This window comes from Oncorhynchus mykiss, chromosome 27, assembly GCF_057628025.1.
Source record: "Oncorhynchus mykiss isolate SJ-2025 chromosome 27, ASM5762802v1, whole genome shotgun sequence".
NCBI classification, from domain to species: Eukaryota; Metazoa; Chordata; class Actinopteri; order Salmoniformes; family Salmonidae; genus Oncorhynchus; species Oncorhynchus mykiss.
Genome location: NC_143048.1, coordinates 22,214,898 through 22,221,366, shown reverse-complemented (window position 1 = coordinate 22,221,366; position 6,469 = coordinate 22,214,898). Strand labels below are relative to the sequence as shown.

At 39.0% G+C, this 6,469-nt stretch overlaps 1 long non-coding RNA gene across 2 annotated transcripts; it reads right to left on the bottom strand.

Moving 5' to 3' along the window:
- Positions 1 to 2,462: 2,462 nt before the first annotated feature.
- LOC110507758 (uncharacterized) lies at positions 2,463 to 6,469 on the bottom strand. Of its 2 annotated transcripts, none has more exons than XR_002471180.3 (6): positions 6,167 to 6,469; positions 4,207 to 4,299; positions 3,953 to 4,059; positions 3,813 to 3,856; positions 3,329 to 3,471; positions 2,463 to 2,830 (listed from the first exon to the last, which is right to left on the bottom strand). It is a non-coding gene; the product is annotated as an uncharacterized LOC110507758 (long non-coding RNA). The 2 variants fall into 2 exon arrangements; XR_016492454.1 differs by lacking the exon at positions 6,167 to 6,469 and adding an exon at positions 4,803 to 4,879.

Below are 6,469 nucleotides of genomic sequence, written 5' to 3'. Positions count from 1 at the left end.
GCGTGATTTCCTGCAAGAAAGGAATGTCAGTGTTCTGCCATTGCCAGCAAAGAGCCTGGATCTTAATCCCATTGAGCACGCTAGGGCCATTCCCCCCAGAAATGTCCGGGAACTTGCAGGTGCCTTGGTGGAAGAGGGGGGGTAACATCTCACAGCAAGAACTGGCAAATCTGGTGCAGTTCATGAGGAGGAGATGCACTGCAGTAACTTAATGCAGCTCGTGGCCACACCAAATACTGACTGTTACTTTTGATTTTGACCCCCTTTGTTCAGGGACACATTATTAAATTTCTGTTAGTCACATGTCTGTTTAACTTGTTCAGTTTATGTCTCAGTTGTTGAATTTTGTTATGTTCATACAACTATTTACAAATGTTAATTTTGCTGAAAATAAACGCAGTTGACAGTGAGAGGACGTTTCTTTTTTTTACTATATATATATATATATATATATATATATATATATATATATATATATATTTACACTACCGTGTAAAAGTTTTAGAACACCTACCCAGTCAAAGGTTTTTCTATATTTTTACTGTTTTCTACATTGTAGATTAATAGTGAAGACATCAAAACTATGTTCCTGTCACGGTCTTCCTCCTCTTCATCTGAAGAGGAGAGGCGAGAAGGATCAGAGGACCAAAATGCTACATGGTATGTGTTCATAGTGAATTTTAATAACGAAAACATCGAACACTGCAACACTATACAAAAACAATAAACCAATGACGACCGTGACGCTACAAATGAGACCTGTGCTGAACACAAGCCACTAACATAGACAATCACCCACAAACAAACAGCGCAACCAGGCTATCTAAGTATGATTCTCAATCAGAGACAACTAATGACACCTGCCTCTGATTGAGAACCATAATAGGCCGAAACATAGAAATCCCCAAATCATAGAAAATTAAACATAGACTGCCCACCCAACTCATGCCCTGACCATACTAAATAAATACAAAACAAAGGAAATAAAGGTCAGAACGTGACAGTTCCTGCCAAAATAGATGAGGGGGTCATGGCCTGTCCCTGCTTTGAGTTAAAAGAAGCAACTTTAGCAGCTGTTGAGACTCCAATATCAAATCTAGAAGCTATTGAGTCTCCAATATCAACTCTAGAAGCTGCTGAGGCTCCAATATCAACTCTAGAAGCTCCTAAGGCTCCAAGATCAACTCTAGAAGCTGCCGAGGCGCCAAGATCTGTGTGCACCATTGAAACACTGTGGCGACCAGAGGCCATTCACTCTCAGCATATTGGTCATTAGTGTGAGGTGTCCTACGACGATGAGCCATACCCAGGAATCATAACAGATGTGGAGAAGGATAACATCCAGGTCAAGTGCATGCACCGTAATGGAATAAACAAATCATTCTGGCCAAGCCCACATGACGGCACTTATTAAAGGTTCATGTATCCTTATATGTATAACATATTTTATAAACTTTTTGAATAACCATTTTATTAAGCGTGAACCGTGAGCCCAGAATTATTAAGAGCAAAATGAGTAGGACTGTTTATCATAAAATGCCTGATTAGTGTTATTAAACTTGAACCAACAATGATTTTCAAAACAATCTAATTGTTTTACATCTTGCTTTGTTTTTCTAATGCAGTACTCGTGTTTTAAAAATCTCTTTTTCAGTTGTTTAACAAACTTAGGTTGACAATGTTTTAAAAAGATGAAGTGAAATTAAATTAAAAACATATTTTTTTTTACATTTCACAGATGTCAAAGTTCATAAAATATCTTTAATTGTTTAAATATTTTGCTCATTACTGGTGTTAGTTCCACCCTGTTATGCTTCATTCCACCCTGTTAGGTCAGTGTTTTAAAAATCATAATTGAACAATTCCATCAACTGTTATGTATATCTTTGTGGTAACTTGTAGAGATAGATGGGATCAATTACAAATGCAAAAATGGTGACCAAATTCTGTTGTTATTCACTCTTATTAGGAAGAATGTGGCGCAAATGAAGCTTTGGTTCTGAAAATAACACACGTTTCTCTCAATAATCATTGATTTAGTTGCTAGTTAAATAACTTGCCTAGTTAAACATTTTTTTTTTTCAAATATATAATTATTTGAAGGAAGTAAATTAAAGCAATAGAGTAAGGCACATCTGATGTCTTAGAACATCTAAATCTATGTATATACATGCATTGATAGCACTTTCAGACAGTTATGTGTTTGTCCCTAACAGGTGGAAATATTCCATGGTCCATGTGTGAACAACATGCCCATATTTATTAGGATTTAAGTGCCTGAGCTTTTTCTGAAAGTCAAACGTCTTTTTTCTGATCGAATTCAAAACAAATGAAAAATATATACTTTTTTTCACAAAATGTATGTGGTCCAAAAGGCACCGCAACGTAGGAATGACCCACCACCAAAGCAAAGCACTCTTGGTGTTTTTATCAGGAACCAAGGTAAGACCCAGATACAGACGGTCGAAGTAACAATGTTTATTACGGCCACAGGGCAGGCAAACGACAGGTCAAGGCAGGCAGGGGTCGATAACCAGAGTAGTGGAGGAAAGGTACAGGACGGCAGGCAGGCTCAGGGTCAGGTCAGGCAGAGGTTGGTAATCCAGAGGTGGGGCAAAGGTACAGGACGGCAGGCAGGCTCAGGGGCAGGCAGAGTGGTCAGGCAGGCGGGCTCGGAGATGGGACAGGCAAGGGTCAAAATCAGAGACTGGGGAGAAGCAGTAGATGAGACGAAAAACGCTGGCAGGCTTGACAAACAAGACGAACTGGCAACAGACAGACAGAACACAGGTATAAATACACGGGGGATGATGGGGAAGATGGGCAACACCTGGAGGGGGTGGAGACAATCACAAAGACAGATGAAACAGATCAGTGTGTGACGGTTTTATACATATTATTAGCAGAAAATGCTGTAAAAAGCAGCCTTTTCCTTCACTTCATCTCTTCTTCCAGGGATAATGGATCTCTTTATCTCTGATGTGTTTTGACTGCTGAAGCAACAGGACTGAACGGGGTAGAAGCCCTCATGACATGACAGCTGCTTATGTCTAATTGAGAGTGACTCCATGCATATATTAAACACCACCACAGTTTTATCTCAATTTTAGATCTATGATAGGTCAGTCGTAACATGATGGTGTGCTTTCTGTGTGGTATCATTTCATGTAGCGGTAGCTGTGAATACACATTTGGTTATTCTTGTGTTCATTAATGTTGCTGCTCTGTGTGCCTCCATGCTGTTTAAGCTATAACTAGACACCTTGCTTGATAGAAGGTATGGTTGTGCTTTAGTGCAACCATACTTTCAACTATAGTGAAACCCTACCATCATCAACATAGCTGGTGTTGAGGTGAATGCTGTGACGAAGAGCCTTCGTTATGAGGTCGAGCTGCCTGGACACAGTCTGGAGATGGTTCTAATGCGATGAAGCCTAGATGAGGAGGTATATTCACAGCAGCCACCCCAGTCTGAAATGGGACCACTGTTGTTGTGAGTTGATTAGAAGAAATTAAAGGTAAAGTGATAACAGTATGTAATATGATATCATACAATGTTCACACGGGCAATTGATAAGATTTTGAAATCTAAATATTTTTTAAGACATACTAGTAGACAGAATACTTTCTAGTATTTTTTATTTAACCAGGCAAGTCAGTTAAGAACACATTCTTATTTTCAGAACAACAGATTTGTACCTTGTCAGCTCAGGGGTTTGAACTTGCAACCTTCCATTACTAGTCCAATGCTCTAACCACTAGGCTACCCTGCCACCCCAGTAGGCTATTTTAATTCCACTAGGTTTACTCACTGCTGTTTTCAAGCATGGTTGACTCCATATGGTTGTTCTGAATTCTAAAAAGAAAAAAAGTAGACCTTGGTATAAAACATTAGTTCATTTATACATTTTTGGTTAATTCCAGTCATAAAACAAATACACAGACAACTCACATGGCTGGGATGTTAAATGGAGTACACCTCTTCCGAGGAAAGTGCAGATTTTCATAATACACTTCTATATTGAAAGCAAATGGGTTTTCTTCACATTGTTGTGAGATCTAGAAAAATAGTCATAGCCAGTTATTTGATGTTACAGAAAATATGTGCTAATTTATTTACACATTCAATTCATTTGTTATTGTAACATTTGAAATTCAATGATAAGTACTTGGACAGTTCAGTAGTTTAGCAGTTGAAACCAATACCGTTAGAGGTTGGTGAGGATGCCGTTCATCACAATTCTCAACCTCAGAGGGGCTGACGCCTGGATTGTCCTCATTCGGAGCCTCACTCTGGGTCTGCAATATCACAAAATGCATTCATAACTTTAATAACCACTGTACTGAATGAAACATAATAAAGTGAAGAAGTTCATTTTCTTTATCATATAGTTTAATTGTTGTAGTTTACTCATTTGGAACTCAATAGATATTGTAGTAGGTCAGCATGTGCTACCCTCACCAAAACTGACTTTGACTGTCGTCTCCGAGGCTGTTTCCTGTGCCATGCCCTGAGGGACGAATGATCCCTATAGACTAAAATTTGGTCAAATCTCCCATCTACACTATTGTGCAAAATTACCAAATATCTTGTGAAATTATAGAAAAAATTATATACAGTTACGTAATTATATTGCACTTGTTGAGTAGCATAGCACACACAATATGTTGTTGACCTCTATCTTGCCAAAAATCTACACGCATGTATGCACATAGTCTATGTTTAATGTAGATTAACATTCTTCATTTCCATATGTATAGAGAAAAAAAAAAGAAGAAGAGTTTTAAACACGAAACACTACCTTTTCGGCATCAAAATGTTTTATCGTCATGTTTGCAGTCGTTGTTTGTGGATGAAGAAAGGTTCCGCCCACTAACCTACGTAAGTACTGTGACTGTACGTTTGGCGCCACTGTGCCTCATTTACATAATCATAACTCTTTGTATTAGTTTTTAGTAACTAAAGAATAAACACCCCCCTATCCACATCGATGGAACAGTAGTGGAGAGGGTAGCAAGTTTTAAGTTCCTCGGCATACACATCACAGACAAACTGAATTGGTCCACTCACACAGACAGCATTGTGAAGAAGGCGCAGCAGCGCCTCTTCAACCTCAGGAGGCTGAAGAAATTTGGCTTGTCACCAAAAGCACTCACAAACTTCTACAGATGCACAATCGAGAGCATCCTGGCGGGCTGTATCACCGCCTGGTACGGCAACTGCTCCGCCCTCAACCGTAAGGCTCTCCAGAGGGTGGTGAGGTCTGCACAACGCATCACCGGGGGCAAACTACTTGCCCTCCAGGACACCTACACCACCCGATGTCACAGGAAGGCCATAAAGATCATCAAGGACATCAACCACCCGAGCCACTGCCTGTTCACCCCGCTATCATCCAGAAGGCGAGGTCAGTACAGGTGCATCAAAGCTGGGACCGAGAGACTGAAAAACAGCTTCTATCTCAAGGCCATCAGACTGTTAAACAGCCACCACTAACATTGAGTGGCTGCTGCCAACACACTGACACTGACTCAACTCCAGCCACTTTAATAATGGGAATTGATGGGAAATGATGTAAATATATCACTAGCCACTTTAAACAATGCTACCTTATATAATGTTACTTACCCTACATTATTCATCTCATATGCATACGTATATACTGTACTCTATATCATCGACTGTATCCTTATGTAATACATGTATCACTAGCCACTTTAAACTATGCCACTTTGTTTACATACTCATCTCATTTGTACATACTGTTCTCGATACCATCTACTGTATCTTGCCTATGCTGCTCTGTACCATCACTCATTCATATATCCTTATGTACATATTCTTTATCCCCTTACACTGTGTACAAGACAGTAGTTTTGGAATTGTTAGTTAGATTACTTGTTGGTTATTACTGCATTGTCGGAACTAGAAGCACAAGCATTTCGCTACACTCGCATTAACATCTGCTAACCATGTGTATGTGACAAATAAAATTTGATTTGATTTGATTTGATTTGATTTTGATTTTTTGAAGAAATTTCAGTATTTTGAATATTCAAGATGAAACTGATTGAAACCATGCAATACAATCGCTTCCTTACCGCGGGGTTGATCCCGTCTGAAAACTTAGTCTCATTGACATGAATCCTTGTATAAGTTACTTACTGTGCCAAATGTTGTTCATTGTCCAATTCCAAAGTCAAATAAAGGCTTAATATGCTGTCAGGGAGCTTTTGAAAAAGTATTCTTCCAACTAAAACCTGTTTTAGTGTCCTCCTTCATAGATCGATATATAAAAACCTGGAAGGCATGTTCAAAGGCCTACATAGGTAATACTGCACTAATTAACTCTTGCCAAAAATATGTTCTGGTTTTATAACATAGACTGTGCTCTGTGCGATGCTGCTTAGTTCCCATTCATGTAATGATTGAGTTAAATCTGTAGCTAGTTATTTTACAAGAGGAAAT